Source organism: Sapajus apella, unplaced genomic scaffold (assembly GCF_009761245.1).
Source record: "Sapajus apella isolate SASKATOON/1434 unplaced genomic scaffold, GSC_monkey_1.0 scaffold31, whole genome shotgun sequence".
Lineage (NCBI taxonomy): Eukaryota > Metazoa > Chordata > Mammalia > Primates > Cebidae > Sapajus > Sapajus apella.
This window is the reverse complement of record NW_022436971.1, coordinates 16572586-16589843: the sequence shown is the minus strand read 5'-3', so window position 1 is coordinate 16589843 and position 17258 is coordinate 16572586. Positions and strand designations below refer to the sequence as shown.

The following is a 17258-nucleotide window of genomic DNA, read 5'->3' as shown; positions in this document are numbered from 1 at the left end:
ATGATATGGTTCAGAAATTAAATATTACTAGATTTACTCTAGAAACAGCTTTCTTTAATGAATTATGAAAACTCTTTTCTAGTATAATATGCTTCAGTTTACTTGACTATCACCTTCAATAGTAAATTCATTTATTCATTTTCTTCTGAGAGACATACACACACCAATTTATATATTTGAAAGTCATGATCACAAGCTATAAATATGTGATTAGTATGTGTTCCATTTATTCCTCCTTTCTAGAACATAAAAGCACAAAAATATCTGGCTAAGGTATACATTAAACAAATTCTTCATAGAATTTTGAAAAAATCCTTGTTCTCAATAGTCTAAAAGCATACCTGCTTAGTATGAGTCGGGCGGCATTTACTCACATTTCATAGCCATGAACACTTAGTGATTTCTAAAAACTTAAGATGCTGGGAATATAGTTACAATTAAAAACATAGAATGGGAAAAAGAACTTATATATCAACAGAAGAGAACAGAAACCCAGAAACAGACTCCAGAATTTTTAACATTGAATAAGATGAAGGCTGCAGTGCAAATTATCAGGGAATAGACAGCTTGTCATCTAACTGGTTCACAAACTGGGTGGGGAAAAGAAAGCTCTGTCTTCATCTCACACCAAAACAAGTCTATGTGGATTAACTAATTACATGTAAAATACACAACTATAACAAATAGGAACTGTGACTAAACAGTCAAATGTTCCCAAATTGGGGAAGGGCTTTCTAAATATGTATCATATAGAAGAAATCAAGGGGGGAGAAAACTTTGATAAAAAATTACATTTCGCCAAATAAAAATCTTTGTCATGTAGGCAGTTCAGGTGGTTTTATGGAAGTTCTTTAAACTTTTGAGAAACAATTACAATATTTTAGATTATTCCCGAGCAAAGAACAGGGAAGGAAAGCTTCCTAATTCAAATATGTTAGTTTAACAAAACTAACATATTCATGATTGCTATATCTGACAAAAATAGAACATATGGATACACATTCACAAAGTGTTGAGAAATCAAACTGAACGTCTAAAAATCATGTGGCAGACTGTACTTTCCAAAGATGCTCAAAACAGTATATCCTATTTCATACGCTCTTCTGCAGCCTGTCCTGCTTCCTGTCAAGAGGAGGAGCCTCTCTCTCTGCCCACTTCGAGTGTGGGCTGGCCTTCCAACTGCACAGAACAGTGGACTGCAACATTGGGCTCTGCCTCTGATGAGGGCCTCAGGCTGCTTCCACTAATGGCAGAAGGTAAAGGGGAGCCAGTGTGGGCAAAGACCATGTGACTGGAAAGGAGGAAAGAGCCAGGAGGCGCCAGGCCCTTTTTTTTTTTTTTTTAAATTTATTTTATTGCATTTTAGCAAGCCACTGCTCAACGAAATAAGAGAGGGCACAAACAGATGGAGAAACATTCCATGTTCATGGTTAGGAAGAATCAATATCGTGAAAATGGCCATACTACCCAAAGTAATTTACAGATTCAACGCTATCCCCATCAAGCTACCAATGACTTTCACAGAACTGGAAAAAAACACCTTAAACTTCATATGGAACCAAAAGAGAGCCCGCATAGCCAAGTCAATTCTAAGCAAAAAGAACAAAGCAGGAGACATCACACTACCAGACTTCAAACTATACTACAAGGCTACAGTAATCAAAACAGCATGGTACTGGTACCAAAACAGAGATATAGACCAATGGAACAGAACAGAGGCCTCAGAGGCAACACAACATATCTACAACCATCTGATCTTTGACAAACCAGACAAAATCAAGCAATGGGGAAAGGATTCCTTTTAATAAATGGTGTTGGGAAAACTGGCTAGCCATGTGCAGAAAGCAGAAACTGGACCCCTTCCTGACACCTTACACTAAAATTAACTCCAGGCCCTTTTTAACAACTAGCTCTCAAGGAGTGAGAACACACTCATCTCCTCATCCCTCAGGGAAGGCATTCATCTATTCATGAGGAATCTGCCCCATGACCCAAACACCTCCCACCTCCCATTATGCCCCACCTCCAGCATTAGACATTAGATTTCTACATGAAGTTTAGAGGAGACAAACATCCAAACCCTAGCAAAAATTTTCTTTCAGCTCTTGATATAAAGAGTCAGACCTGTACAACAGGGAGGGATGTTACTGATGGCAGCAATCTTGAAAGACAGTCAGCCCTCTGGCCCCAACAGTTCACATGAATCCTACACGAAAGTATACTCCCTGTCCTCCCAGGATCCCCAAGAGTGGGAAGGGGGTGGGGGATAAAAGACCACAAATATGGTGCAGTGTATACTGCTTGGGTGATGGGTGCACCATGACACAGTGTATCATGACTGTAGCCAGTATGAAATAAACAGCAAAATCAAAACAAAACAAAAAAACCCACCCATCTCATTAACATAAGCAAAAATATTAACTGACATTGATGTTGGAACTACATTCATTTGCCAATGATGTGAGCAACTACTTTACTAAATTGGAGAGTAATAGAGCATTTATTTATAGTCATTTTGGTCAAATTACAGTTGAATTGCAGCCACAAGTTAACTGTGAGAGTTCAGAAAAAAATAAAAGAAAATCAATGAAAGTGTTTTGCGAGAATCAACAAGCTATACAGAATTGACAATAGAGGATATTCTATTTTCATTATTATTTGTAAATTCTGCACTAAAAGTCTGTTAAATTTGTAAAATTTAGAATAAACTCATATACATATATTTATGCATACTTTTTTTTCCTAGAAAGCCAGTTAGTTGTTACTTACCATTACACCCCTACTAGCTACATGTGGTTACTGAACTCTTGCAATGTGGCCAGTGTAAACTGAGATAAGCTGCAATTGTAAAATACACCCCAGATTTTGAAGACTAAGTATAAAAAAAATAGTTTTCATTCATTACACTTTCATATGATACTATTTTGGCAATATTGGGTAAAATGAAATGTTACTACTAAAATATATTAATGTGCTTTTTTTCAGTTTTTAAACTGTACCTACTGCAAATTTTTTTTTTTCCCTGAGATGGAGTCTAGCTCTGGCGCCCAGGCTGGAGTGCAGTGGAGCAACCTTGGCTTACTGCAATCTCAGCCTCCCAGGTTCAAGTGATTCTCCTACATCAGCCTCCCAAGTAGCTGGGACTACAGGCACATGCCACCACACCCAGCTAATTTTTCTAATTTTAATAGAGATAGGGTTTCACCATATTGGCCAGGCTGGTCTTGAACTCTTGACCTCAAGTGATTCATCTGCTTCAACCTCTCAAAGTGCTGGAATTACAAGCATGAGCCACCATGCCCAGATGGAAAGTTTTAAATTACATCTGTGGCTTGCATTGTATCTCAATCACACAGTGCCAGATAGTTTTCCTGAAAAAAAGCAAACAGAGCTGGTGGGGCTTTTCACACTTTGCCATTCTCTCTACCTAGAATATGGATCTGATGGGTGTGGTAGCCACCATCATGGCTACCCATGAGGTAGCCAGCTAAGAGGCAGAACTAGAGAAGAAAACTGCTTCTTTAATGACATTGTTGAGCTGCTACATTGGCTCTGGACAATCTAACTTGAGAAAGAATTCTAGGCGGTGGTGTTTTTTTTTTTTACCCTCTGTACTCCTAACTCATCCAAAAGCATATCAAACTTTTGTTGCTAATTTGTCTTTTGAATTAGACTACAGGAAAGGGTATGGGGAAAGCCTTTGATTTTTCAAGTTCATATATCAACAAAGAAAGCAGACATATAGGCCACTACATGAACAAATTATTTTAAGTGACACAGTCCATTTATGAATTTCACTGAACGTCTTCAAACAAAAGAATATACATGCAAATAAACAGGGCCTGAGCTGAATTTAAATAACAGCCCCAATCACTTTTTATTATTCCTACCTGTGTGACCTTAGAAAGTGACTATTCTTCTGCATCCTAGTTTTCTCATTTCTAAAAGGTGGGTGTACTATTCCAGGGATCCTGTCTATTCTAACCCTATCACTGTCATCTCACCCTCCTTGCAACTGACTGGTTTATGGGAAGCATAAAACTTAGGTCCAGGTGATAAAGCATGACATAGAGCTTTTGGAAAGGCCTTTCTCTTAGTGTGACACTTGCTTTTGGCACGTATATATGCACAGTGGCTCTCTTTAGCATACGCGGAGCTAGCCTGAGGACAAAGTCAATATGCTGAGATGGCAAAATAAAAAACAGAACTTGGTGTTTTGATGCCCCCATTGACACTGAGCTGTTGAATTAGTGAAAACAAGGTGCCTGGTCTCATAACTTCTAGCTTCAAGAGGTAACCTTTCTCTGCTGTTTACGCCATTCACATACTACTATAAATTGTGATTTCTGCACTTCACAGTCAAAAGCATCTGTATGTGATTATTACTAATATCAAAATAAAATCAACAGCTTCTGAAGAGTTCCAGAACAGAACATTTACTTATTAAGTACTGTTGAATTGGTGCCTCATTTCAAAAGCTGAAACCACATCTAAAATATCTGTTCACTTAGGTATTAGATACAGAGTGGAAATTGTTCAGAGAAATTGCTAATTCCCAGGTAGCAGCAACTATGGGAATTAATGAACTAGCAATGCTGCAGAGAACTAAAAACAAATTCTTCTCAAAAAAGGAAAATGTGATGTCACCAAGAGGTTCAAAATCTTGATGGGAATAAAAACAAAAACTAACAAATGAGGTTTTATTTTAACATGATGAAATGAAATTACACTGTTTACTCTCCAAGGTTCTCAGGCTTAGATGGCTTTGGTTGTAGCCCAACTGCACAAAAGGCTTGCACATCTGAATACTAGCTTTTTTCTCTCTATTCTGCCTTCCCCTCTGTATTTTCTAAGACTATTTACTATGTATATTTTGTTTTATAGTGTTTTTTGAAAGAGAAGAAAAAAGTTAAAAAACTTACATTACCTGATTTCAAGACTAAGTATGAAGCTTCAGTAACCAAGACAGTCTGATAGATACTGGCCTAACGTTAGACACATATATCAATGAAGAGAATAAAGAGTACAGAAATAAAGCCATACATAGATAGAAAATTGCAATTCAAAAGGAAAAAGTATTTGCAATAAATAGTGCTGGGACAAATGAATATACATATAGAAAAAATAAATTTCAACCCTTGTCTCTTAACATACACAAAAATTAACTCAATATGGATTATTGATCTAGGCATAAAAACCAGAGCTGTAAAACTTCTAGGAGAAACTTTTCATAACCCAAGGACAGGCATAGGTTTCTTAGTAAAAGATAAAAAGCTCTAAACTAAAAAATTAAATTCACTTCATCAACATTTAAAAGTTCTGCTCTTTAAAAGTCACCACTAAGGAAGTAAGAAGGCAAACATAGATTGCAAAAAAATTTTCATAATTTATCTGACAAAGGACTTACATCCAAAGTATAGAAATGAATTATAACAAAAATTAAATCCAACAGTCAACAGATCTAAACAAAATGTCCCAAAAGAAGATACACAATTAGTCAAACCGCACAGGAAAAGATGTTTATCATCATCAATCATCAGAGAAATCTAAATTAAAATCACAATGAAATATCACTATATCCATCAGAATGATCACCATGGAAAAGGCTGAGAACATCAACTGTTGGTGAGAACAGAAAGAAACTGGCACTCTCATGCATTGCCAATGGGAGTGTAGAATGGCACAATTACTTTGGGGAAGTTCGACAATTTCTTATTGGATTATAATATTTTTATCTGATGTCCAGCAACTCCTCTCCTAGGTATCTACACCAGAGGAATAAACATATGTATCAACAAAAAGACTTGAAGAATGTTTCAGAAGTTTTACTCCTAACAGCCCATTTTTGAATTTTTAAACAACTCAAATGTCCATTAATAGGTCAAAGGATACATAAATTGAGGTATACTCATACAACGGAATAAAAAGGAACAAACCGTTAAACACAACAACAGGGATGAATTTTTTAAACATTAAGCTGAGTAAAAACTGTCAGACACAAAAGATTACATAATGCATGATTCTATTGCTATGAAATTCTAGAGCAACCTAAACTGATTTATGGTGACAGAAAGCAGCTCATTGGATGCAGAGGACAGGATGAGCTGATTATAAAGGATCACAAAGGAACTTTTTGGGACAACTGAAATGTGCTGTACCTAGATTTAGGGTGGTAGTCACACTGGTCTATACATTTGTCCAAGCTCATGGAACAGGCAGCTTTATTTTATTTAAGTCATACTTAAATAAAACTAATTTAAAAATTAGTTGGAAATAAACAATTTTTGTACAACCCCTTTGCAGATTCCTTCTTAACCTGGGGTCCCAGGGTTCAGTTTGCATCTTTTCTCCATTTACATTCATTTTCAAGAGGAAATGGGCAGTGCACAGGGCCCCTAAACAATTATAATAGTGGCATCAAAGATCACTGATCTCAGATCACTGTAACAGAGATAATGAAGTTTGAAGTGTTATGAGAATTATCAAATGTAACACAGACACAAAGTGAACACCTGTTGCCAGAAACCAGCACTGATGGATTTGCTGGATGCAGGGATGCCACAAACTTTCTGTTTGTTTAATAAAAAGAAAAAAAGGCAGTATCTATGATCCACAATAAAATGGAGTGCAATAAAACAGGTGTGCCCATATTTGTTTAACCTGAATTATAGTTCCTACTGGAAAGTCAGAAGGAATACTGAATTAAGGAGCTGTTACTGCTCTAGGCCTAAAAGGTTTCCAAGCCTCACTGAAATACGCTTTTTATATTAAGCAGCTTTACTGAGGTATAATTCACATATCATGAAATTCACTTATTGTAAGTGTACATTTCAACAATTTTTAGTAAAAGTGTAGAGTTGTGTGACCATCACTGCAAGACCACTGCCCCAAGACTACCCCTTTGCTTAAATACTTGCAGTAATCTCTAATCGTACCCTCAACCCTAGGCAACCACTGATCATTATCTGTCTCTAGAGCTGTCTTTTCTAGGAATCTCATGTAAATAAAATAATACAATATGTAGTCTTTTGTATCTGGCTTCTTCCACTTAGAATGTTCTTGAGGTTCATCCATGTTGCTGCATATCAGCAGTTCGTTCCTTTGTAAACTGCTGAACAGTATTCCATTGCATGGACATGCCACACTTCCTTTACCCTTTCACCAGCTGATGAACATTTAGGCTGTTAGCAGCTTCTGGCTATTTTGAATAATGCTACTCTGTGTGGACATATGTTTTTACCCTGAGTAGAAACCTAACAACAGAATTTTCAGAGCATATGGTAAGTTAATGTTTAACTTTCAACCAAAATGTTTTCCAAAATAACTACAATTTTTATGTTCCTACAGCCATGTATGAAGATTCCAGTTTCTTCATATCCTCACTAATGCTGGGTATTGCCAGTCTTTTAAATTACATCCATTCTAGTGGATATACAGTGGTATCTTATTGTAGTTTTAATTTGCAATTCCCTAATGACTAGGGATCTTGAGCATCTTCTAATGTGCATAGCAGCCATAAAATGTCTAACCAGCAATTCTGTCCATCTTTAAATTGGGTTGTCTTCTTAGCATTGATTTCAAGAGTTCTGCATATCTTCTGGATCCAAGTCCTGTATCAGACACATGTTATGCAAGTATTTTTCTCCTGTGGCTTATCTTTTCATTTTCTTAAAGGTGTCATTTAAAGAACAAAAGTTTTAAATTCTGAAATACAAGTATTAAATATTTTTATTATGATTTATTTTTTAATTTTTTTCAGACAGGTTCTCACTGTTTCCAAGGCTGGAGCACAGTGGTATAATTATAGCTCAATGTACCTTGGACTTCTTGCCTTAGCCTCCCAAGCAGCTAGGACTACAGGTGTGCGTCACCATACCGGCATACTTTTCTAGTTAAAAATAACTTTTTTTTAGAGATGGTTTCTCACTATGTTGCCCAGGCCGGTCTCAAACTCCTGGTCTCAAGCAATCCTCTTCCCTCGGCCTCCCAAAGTGCTGGGATTATAGGCATATGCTACGGCACCCAGCTAATGTTTTTCTTTATGGACATTCCTTGGTTGTCATACTTAAGAAGTCTTTGTCCAACTGAAAGTCATAGAGAATTTCTTCTATGTTGTCTCTGAAGTTTTATAGGTTTAGCTGCTACATTTAGGACTAAAATGCATTTTGAGTTGATTTTTATGTATGATGTGAGGTAAGGGTCAGGCTCATTTCTGTGCATATAAAAACCTGATTGTCCCAGCACTGTGTATTAAAAAAAAAACTACCCTTTCCCAACTACCTTGGCACTTTTGTCAAAAATCAACTGACCATAAAGGTTTATTTCTGAAATCTCAATTTTGTTGCAATGATTTATATGCCTATCCTTATACCAATAACACAGAGTCTTGATCACAGTAGCATTAGTTTTGAAAATCAGGAGTGTAAATCTTCAAACTTTGTTATTCTTTTTCAAAATTATCTTGGTTATTTAAGGTCCTTAGTATTTCCATAAAATTTTAGGAAAAGCTTATCAATTTCTACCCAAAAAAGCCTCTCAGTGTTTCTGTTAGAAATTGCATTAAATCTGTAGATGAATTTGTGAAGAAATGCCATCTTAACAATGTAAAGTCTTCCAACTCATAAATATAAAATACTTCTCCATTTAATCTTCTTTCTCTCAGGAATGTTTTATAGTTTTCAAATGCAATTGCAATTCTTTTATTAAATTTATTCCTAAGTATTTTATTCTTTTTGATGCTGCTGTGAATGAAATTGTTTTTATATCTGCATTTCTGGACTCTCAATTTGTAGTACTGTATATAGAAATATAATTGATTCTGTACACTGGTCTTAGAAACTGCAACCTTGCCAGCCTCATTTATTAGTCCTGAGAGTCCTGAGTGTGACTACTCCAATACTCATTTGGTTTGTGTTCACATGGCTTATATCTTTTCCACTCTTTTACCTTCAACCTATTCATGTCTTTAAAGTGTTTCTCTTGTAGAGAACATATGGTTAGATCTTTTTTTATCCAGTCTGACAACTTCTGACTTTTGATTGACATTTACTGTATTTATATGGTTAGATTTAATCTGCCATTTTGCTCTTTGTTTTAGCTAAGTCTCAGGCCTTTTTTGCTCCTCCTTTAGTGCCTTCTTTTGTATTAAACAAATATTTGGTATTGAACTATTTTAATTCCTCTGTTGATTCTTTCAATGTATATCTTTTAGTTATTTAGTGATTGCTCTAGGGATTACCATGCGTCTCATTTCATCACAATCTATTTCAGATTAATAATGACTTAACTCTGATAAAATATGGCAAGGTTGCTCCAATATAGCTTCATTTTCTCTATCATCCTTTGAGCTATCACTGTCATATACATGGCATCTACATATTCTACAATATCAATATTATATTGGTATTGTAAATTATTAGTGTTGTAAATTGGTATTAAATTATTGTTTTAAACACTCTTATGTCCTCTAAAAAATTAAGAGAGATGCATATAGACTTCCATATTTACCCACCTATTCATCATTTCTGGAGCTTCTCATTCCTTCCTTTGCACTTCCTTTCAACCTGAAGAAGGACTTCCTTTGGAATTTCTTTAAAAAGCAAGCCTTTATGTGGGATGTCTTTACTAAACCTTCATTTTTGAAGGATAATTTTGCTGGATATAGAACTTATGGTTGAAAATTTTTCCTTCAGCATTTCAAATATGCCATTCTATTTCCTTCTTGCCTTCACTGTTCTGATAATAATTTTATCATTGCTTTCTTAATAACAAGTTTCTCTCACTGCTTTCAAGATGTTCTCATAGTCTTTGTCTTTCAGTAGTATGACTTAGTGAAGCTCTGCTTGTGTTTATCCTACCTGAAGTCTGTTGAACTTCTGGGATCCACAGATTAATATTTTACTTCAAATTTGGGATATCAGTGGCCATCATTTCCTAAATGCTTCTTCTGTCCCTTCCTCTCTCCCTATCTTTTGGAACTCCCATTAACCATATGTTGGTGCATGGGATGTTATCCCATAGGTCTCTGAAGTTTTATTTATTTTTCTTCAATATTTTTTATACCCTTTCTCTTCAGATTGGCTAATACCTTTGATATACCCTGAAGTTCACTGATTCTTTGGCCATTGCAAATCACTATGTAGCACTTATTGTGAATTTTTCATTTTGATTAATTACTTTTCAACAGTAAGACTTTCATTTGTTTCCATTTCTTTATTGATATTCCCTATTTGTTAAGTCATGATTCTCCTTAATTTTTTAAATGTATTTATAGTAGTTTTTTGATCTGGTAAATCCAACATGTGGATCTGTTTAGAAGTAGTTTCAATTGGCTGCTTTTTTTCCCCGTTTCTCATAATTTTTTAAACTGGACATGTTAGATAATACATTACAGCAGCTCTGCATTTAATTGTCTTTTTCTCGAGCACTGCTGTGCTGTTTTTGTTTCTTAGCTTGAAGTTAATCTGCTGAATCTTTCTCACTCATGGTGAGAGCTGATGCAGCAGCTGATGTCTCTACTCAGTTTTTTAAAGCCTCAGTGTTATTTTTTAGCCTCACTCTAGAGGTTGCCCCCTGTGTCTGCATATCTGAGTAGTCAGTCAATGATTAGTCAGAGCTTATGCTCAAATACCTTAAGCTAGTAAGAGAGCTCATTCAAAGTTCCATCCTTTCTCCAGTCAATCCCAGCTCTTACTTTCCCCCAGGCCCTCTCAGGCCTCCTCTGTGCTGAACACAGCCTCCAGTTAGCCAGGTGTGTGTGGAGATTTTATCAAGTCCTTTGATGGCTCTCTCACTTCCAAGATCTCCCTGTTAAATGATGGACCACATCCTTAGGATAGGAGAGCTGGAGGCATTCTCTGTTAGCTACTGCATAGGGTTCTCTGCCTTTCATTCCATATCAAGTCAGCTGGTTTTGATGGCCAGCCTTGCCCTTTAAACCAACTGCAAAAATTATAGTGATAAGGGAGATCTGACATAACTGACTCCAGCTTGCTTCTGTCAGACTAAACTGCTTTTGCTCATTCTTGGTGCCAGGGTTATAATAGTCCTTTCCTTGAACTGATCCCACCCTTGTTCAAAAGTTGAAACCATATTTGTGAAGATTAACAAAAGGTCACAACATTAGAATTATGGTAGGGGCTATAACTTTGCTAAAGAATAGGCACATCTAAACCATGACCTGCTGTTGCTTAGCTTGCTTTTCTCTAAATTGCTAACTGCTTCAGAATCATTCTACATTGCTAACTGCTTCAGAATAGTGTAACCAGGGGTTGCAATATTTATAACTTCCTCAACTACTCCTACAGATAACATCACTATTGTGAAACCTAAAGAACTGGTTTTTGAGATATTTTTCTTCCAGAGTTAGCATTTTGGCAGATCAAGAGACACCACCTGAGACCTTCTCCCAGGAACTGACTCAGCTATGCAAAGACAGTTTTAGACATCCCTGTGATTTCATTCCCAGTCAATCATTTCAGTTCCCCAGGCCCCTGCCAACCAAAGCACCCTTAACTTGAATTCTCAGAGAGATAGATTTGCAAACTACCTTCTCTGTCCCTCTGCTTGGCTGGCCCTGCAATTATTAAACTCTTTCATTGCAGCAATACCTGCTGTCCTCGGTGCATTGGTTTTTCTGGGCAGCAGTCAAGAAGATCCCATCAGGCTGACACCTTGGCAGCATTACTTTGCCAAGGGATGAGGAACAGGATAACTCCAGGCCAGAATACCACCAACTTCCACTGTCCTTATCTAAAAGTCAGAAGTCCTTTTATGAATTAATGCTTCTCAAATTGTTGCTTGCTTTTGGTCAATTTCCAGAGCCCAAAAGTGTTTTTCATGAGTTCATCCAGTTTTACAGCTATTTCAGTGGAGAGAACATTTATTGACTTCTTCACTATTCAATAGCTGGCAGGTACATCAATTAAAATGGTTTTTTTGTAGACCAGCAAGGAAATATTATTTCTGTGGGAGGTAAACTAGGGTTCCAACATAGATCCAGAAAATCAGAAAAATCTACAACTAGTAAAGTGCTGGTAGTAAGAACAGACAGCCAACCTTCACTAGGAAGAGTAACTGAGTTCTTTAAATGAGAAATCATCTCTATATTTGCTAGTTGAATAGAAAAAAAATTTTAAACCACCTGCTTTATCAGCACAAGACAGCCATGCCATCTTCACACAAGATTCAGAAGTCCCTCCTTTTCTTCCCACTCACTTTAGAACACTGGGGGGTCCTCTGTAAAGCAAATTAACCCTCTCTCTACGATCTCATTTCACTGATTAATAGCCTTACTAGGCTTTTCCTTGAATATAGACACCAGATTCTGGTGTCTGGTGACCAGAATACCCACTTCCTTCCTTCCTAGAGACCTGAACGTAATCTAATGATCCTCAATAAACAGTCTGCTGTTCTACGAAGTGTGGGCTTGCTTGGTGATCTCCCCTGTCTCTTTTGACCAGGTGTTCTCTTAGTCAGAACAAAGGGATCTCAATGAATTACTGAAAAGTCTCGAGGGATTCTGTTTGTTCTTTTACAAAGCCCTATTCATAAGAAAGAGGAAAGGAGCTTCAATGTATTCACTATGCCAGACACAAATAGTGACACTGATACATGAAGTCACTCGATTCTTTCCTGTTCTCATTTTGTTTACAGATGACAAAAATGAATGAAACCCCCCACCCAACTATTGTTCAGCCTTTTTTTTTAACCAGATCTAACTTTTGTTCCCACACCTGGCTCAGTAAGATAATGAAGTCACTTAATTGTTCTTCACAAAGAAAATTTTCAAAGTTAGCCAAAATATACAAATAAATTGGTTTTTCGCTGTTGCTATTAAGCAAATTTATTTTATCTTTCAAAATACAAATAATAATATTTCAGTTTATATGAAGATTTAAGACCTTCAACACATCACCTGATTAACAGTCCCTAATTTAACCTCTCCTAGTATCTCAATAAGTATACATAAAAAAATTTAAAGCTTTTTAGTAATATCAAAAACTACCAAGGTAATGGCAGAATCGTGGAGCAACTGAGAAAGACAATTATCCACAAAAACACATCCAGATTTCAGCCTATTCTAGTCACTGATAAAACCAGGACTCTAAAAAAATGTTTGGAAAAGACTTCATATCATCCCTCTCACACCCCCAAAGCCAAGATCTTGGTTTTTACACAAAGATTAGAACCTATCATTGACTGTTCCTCAGGAGCCACATTTTAATAAAGGGTGCTACTGTCCAGATCTCCGCCAGTGCCCGTACACAAGATCGCTCATCATTCTTTTATTTGACTTCGGGAGAAAAAAACTTTAGGTGGAAAGTAGGAAAAGAAAAAAAAGTAATTCAAATTATTCTGTAAACCACTTGAAAGCAAGGGCAATAAGAAAGACTATGTGGGTTACAGTTCTTTACATCCCATATTTTGGTTCATAACACAACTGAACCAGTAAGTGAGAACAGGATGAAGACACCACCCTGGCTGAGCAACAGATGAGCTGGTCGTAGCCTCTTAGAAATTAGGCCCTAGAAGAAAGGTATATTCTCCAGCCTGCTCTTTGATTGCAGATAGGAGAAAATGGTTAGCTTGTGAGCACAGTCTGTTATCAGTTATTTTAGAATATACATTTATCCTCTAAAATTGTCTGGCAGTGTTCTGAGGACACAATATTGAATGAGACTCACAGTCCCCGTCTGGAGTTTGAAGTCCAGTACAGGAGGCAAAGGCAAATGTGTAGGGGCTCACTCACATGTGGTCACTCCATTGAATATAATACATGTATGTTTTCACATTTTAACATCCCTGAAATCAAGAATCCTCTCATAATTGATGGCATGTCAACTTTTTAGTGGGATAAAAAATAAGGGTACATCTTACCATCAATGACATCTCATATTCAATAAAATACAGCATTTCATTTAATCTTCACTACAACCTTATGAAATAGGTATTATTTTTACTCCAATTTACAAATGAGGAAACTGAGCATAGAGAGGGTAACTTGGATAATGTGACAAAGCTACTGGGCAGGTGAGCAAGGATGAGAAGGCAGTGTGGCTCTAAAGTCTGGATCTTAGCAGCAGGTTTTTTTTTTTGTTTTTTTGTTTTGTTTTGTTTTGTTTTGTCTGCTTTGAGAAAGGGTCTCATTCTGTCAGGAGTATGGTGGTATGAACACGGCTCACTGAAGCCTTAACCTCCTGGGTTCAAGCAGCTCCCCCACCACAGCCTCCTGCACAGCTGGGACTACAGGCACACAGCACCACACTCTGGCTACCTGCAGTATTAAACCACCTGCAGTATCCAAGTATGAGAAATACAGTGCAGTATGTGAAGTATACAAGATGTACAAGGTAAGGTACAACTCTAGGTAGAAAAGTCAACGTAGAGTAGAAGGCTGACTCATTTTATTAAGAAAAGGGGGAAAGGGCCTCACCACAGAGGTCACAGGTCAACAGGGCTCTGAAGACCAGCCGGAATTCATGTTGGGGGCAGGGGGCTCCCTGAAAATACAAAGGAACCAAGTGTCAAACAGTGGAGCATGTGTGCACTACTACAAATGGTTCATTATGGCTGGGCCTGCCTCAGTCAAGGAGTGAGTGCTGTGAACTGAGAGTGGAAAGAAAGGCAGGGGCAGTCACAATGGGTGCTGCGAAGCTGCCAAGCTAACAGGAGCCAAGAGAGTTTGAGGCAGAAAAGAGGCATGGTCAGACAGATACTGTAAAAATCATCTGGGCAACAGAGCACAGACCAGAAGCCAGAGAGACTGGCTGGCAAAGTAATGTGAGATGCAGGTACCAGATGGTAAACAGCAGAAATGGGTGGAGCTGAAGACCAACAGTGGCTTTGACATGGGTTGAGCAGTAATAAGAGCTAAGGGTCACCCCATCCACTGAGTGCTTACTACATTCCCTGGCCGCTTTCAACGCTTTACAAATGTCAAGTGCTCAAAACAACTCAAGAAACTGAAGCACAGATAGTTCTTAGTGGTGGCTAGATGTGGAGGTAAGAAGGAAGGAGGGAGAATTTATTCCAGTTACAGTTACCTGGGCAGCTTAGAGAGAGAATGATGCCAAAGAAAGCATCATCAAGGAAGAGATCTGAGGCCAAGATAAGTGTGGCATTAGGTATGCTGGGGTGGGTGCAGAAATGAGCAGAGCAAGATGTGGGGTGGGAACATTCTCTGCCCAGGGACACCTGCAGACCATCAGCCCCCATCACCTTCTTCCAATAGCTATTTCTCTGTCTCCTTTTTCTTCCTTTCTGTTACCTCTTAAACACTAACCCTATATCTTTAAGGATTATCTCCCAAGAATTATCTTTATCTTCATCTTAAAACTTTTCATTATAAATTCATATTGTCTGCTAAGCGAGGGGAAAGAGATAAAATGGATGCATTTAAGAAGGTAACTAAGATTTAATCTTTGAAAAGAATGTAGTGGAAACTGAAACCCATCAATTAAAACAATTAAAAAATTGTTATGAAAAATATATTTTCAAAACAAAAAAAATTAGTGAGAAGAGTGGTATTGTCTTATATTTTTATAAATCTATTGAATGTCAGACTTAACAGTAGAACAACAGATCCTCGAATGTTTCTACTGCAATATCACACATCATATAGACTTTGGAAAGCCCCCCATATGCTCTTGAGAGAATGAAAGTGAAAAAGGCAAATAATGTTTAAGTATTATCATTATGAAAATAGTTTTGACTTTACCACCCCTCTCCTAAAGGGATCTCAGGGACTCCCAGAGATCTCTGGATCAGACTTTGTAAATGATCCAGAGGATGGTAAATGACAGCAAGTTAGAGACACATAAAGAACAGAACAGCCAGATAAGCCCCCAAATTGAAAGAGCAGTAAATAGAAAAGTAGTGGAAAGATGGGAAAATTTCTACTTGTTATGTCAGCAGGCACAAAAATAGATCTCAAAATTGCTTGGTAACGTTTTTGTATGTCAGGTGGGGATAAAAGAGTGTAACCTATCAGAATCACTGTCCCAGTCTCCCAAAATCTGGTATAACCCTTTACTTCAAAGAAGTAAAAATTAATGCTACAGAAAGTACTATTATTAATTAATGTTCTGTTAGATGCATTGGGGGTAAGAAAAACCACTGATTTACCCATGGCTCTTACATTTTGTTTATTTGTTTATTCATTCATTCATTCATTCATTCATTCAAGAAAGGGTCTCACTTTGTCATCCAGGCTGAAGTGCAGTGGCAAGATCTCAGCTCACTGCAGCCTCTACCTCCTAGGCTGAAGTAATCCCAGCCCCGCCAAGTAGCTGGGACTGCAGACATGTGCCACCAGACGCAGCTAATTTTTTGTAGAGGCAGGGTTTTGACATGTGGCCCAGGCTGGTCTTGAATTCTTGAGCTCAAGCAATCCGTCTCCCTTCGCCTCTCAAAGTGTTAGGATTACAGGCATGAGCACCACGCCTGGCTGGCTCTTACATTTCATAGGAGGCATCAAACAAAGCCCAGATAAATTAAGAAACTATGCCCAGAATCAGAATTATGAGCTTTAGCTTCCCAATTCAGTGGTCAAACTAAAATTAATTTATATTATTTATACACACACTAACAATGAAGGAAAGCAACCCCAAAATAACAGGGATGGGACAATAAAAATTCCCCATGGGAAATCCACATATTGATAAGGTTGAAGAAGAAGTGGTTTAGTGGCTGGAGGCCTGGAGCTTTGGCATTAAACAGCCATGGTTTCAAACTCTGAGTCTAATATGGGCTCGGTGTATAAACCTGGGGATGGTACTTCAGTCCTCTGAGCATCAATTTTCTCAGGTGTAAAGCTGAGCTAACAGTACTACAGCCCTGGACAGTTGTAAATTTCAAACGCAAATACACTTCAGCAGTTAACATTGTAACTGACATCGAGCTGTGTTTACAAATGTTAGCAACCAATGGTAACTTAGCTACTAACAACAGTTTATTAATAAAGATTAATAATTAATCTGTCGTCCTTCAGAGATTTTACGCCTTATTCATTTCTTAATTTTTGTTATTCATTTTCACTGAATTTTATTTTTAATTTCTCAATTCAATTACTTTTATAAAAGTTCAAAGTGTTGAAGAGGTAACAGAAGATCACATATGAAATAGTAGTTTAAAGAAAATGCCTTATTGGATTCATGATAACACACTATTTGAAGTATTTGACAACTCAATCACTGTTTTCCTGAGGGAAAAGGACTATGAACCATGTTTCGCTAGGTCGTTGGCACAACCCATCAACC

At 37.3% G+C, this 17258-nt stretch overlaps 1 protein-coding gene across 6 annotated transcripts in view; it reads right to left on the bottom strand.

Moving 5' to 3' along the window:
- MBOAT2 (membrane bound O-acyltransferase domain containing 2) overlaps positions 1-17258 on the bottom strand; it is a 139037-nt gene that overhangs the window by 45991 nt on the left and 75788 nt on the right. Inside the window, exon 1 of one of the 6 annotated variants that reach the window (XM_032294197.1) lies at positions 14435-14459. The exons of 4 other annotated variants lie outside the window; for them this stretch is intronic. The gene's annotated coding sequence lies outside the window, so the exon portion shown is untranslated. Of the gene's footprint in view, positions 1-341; positions 1272-14434; positions 14460-17258 lie in introns of those variants that run through there. One more of the 6 variants, XM_032294198.1, reaches the window with a different exon arrangement.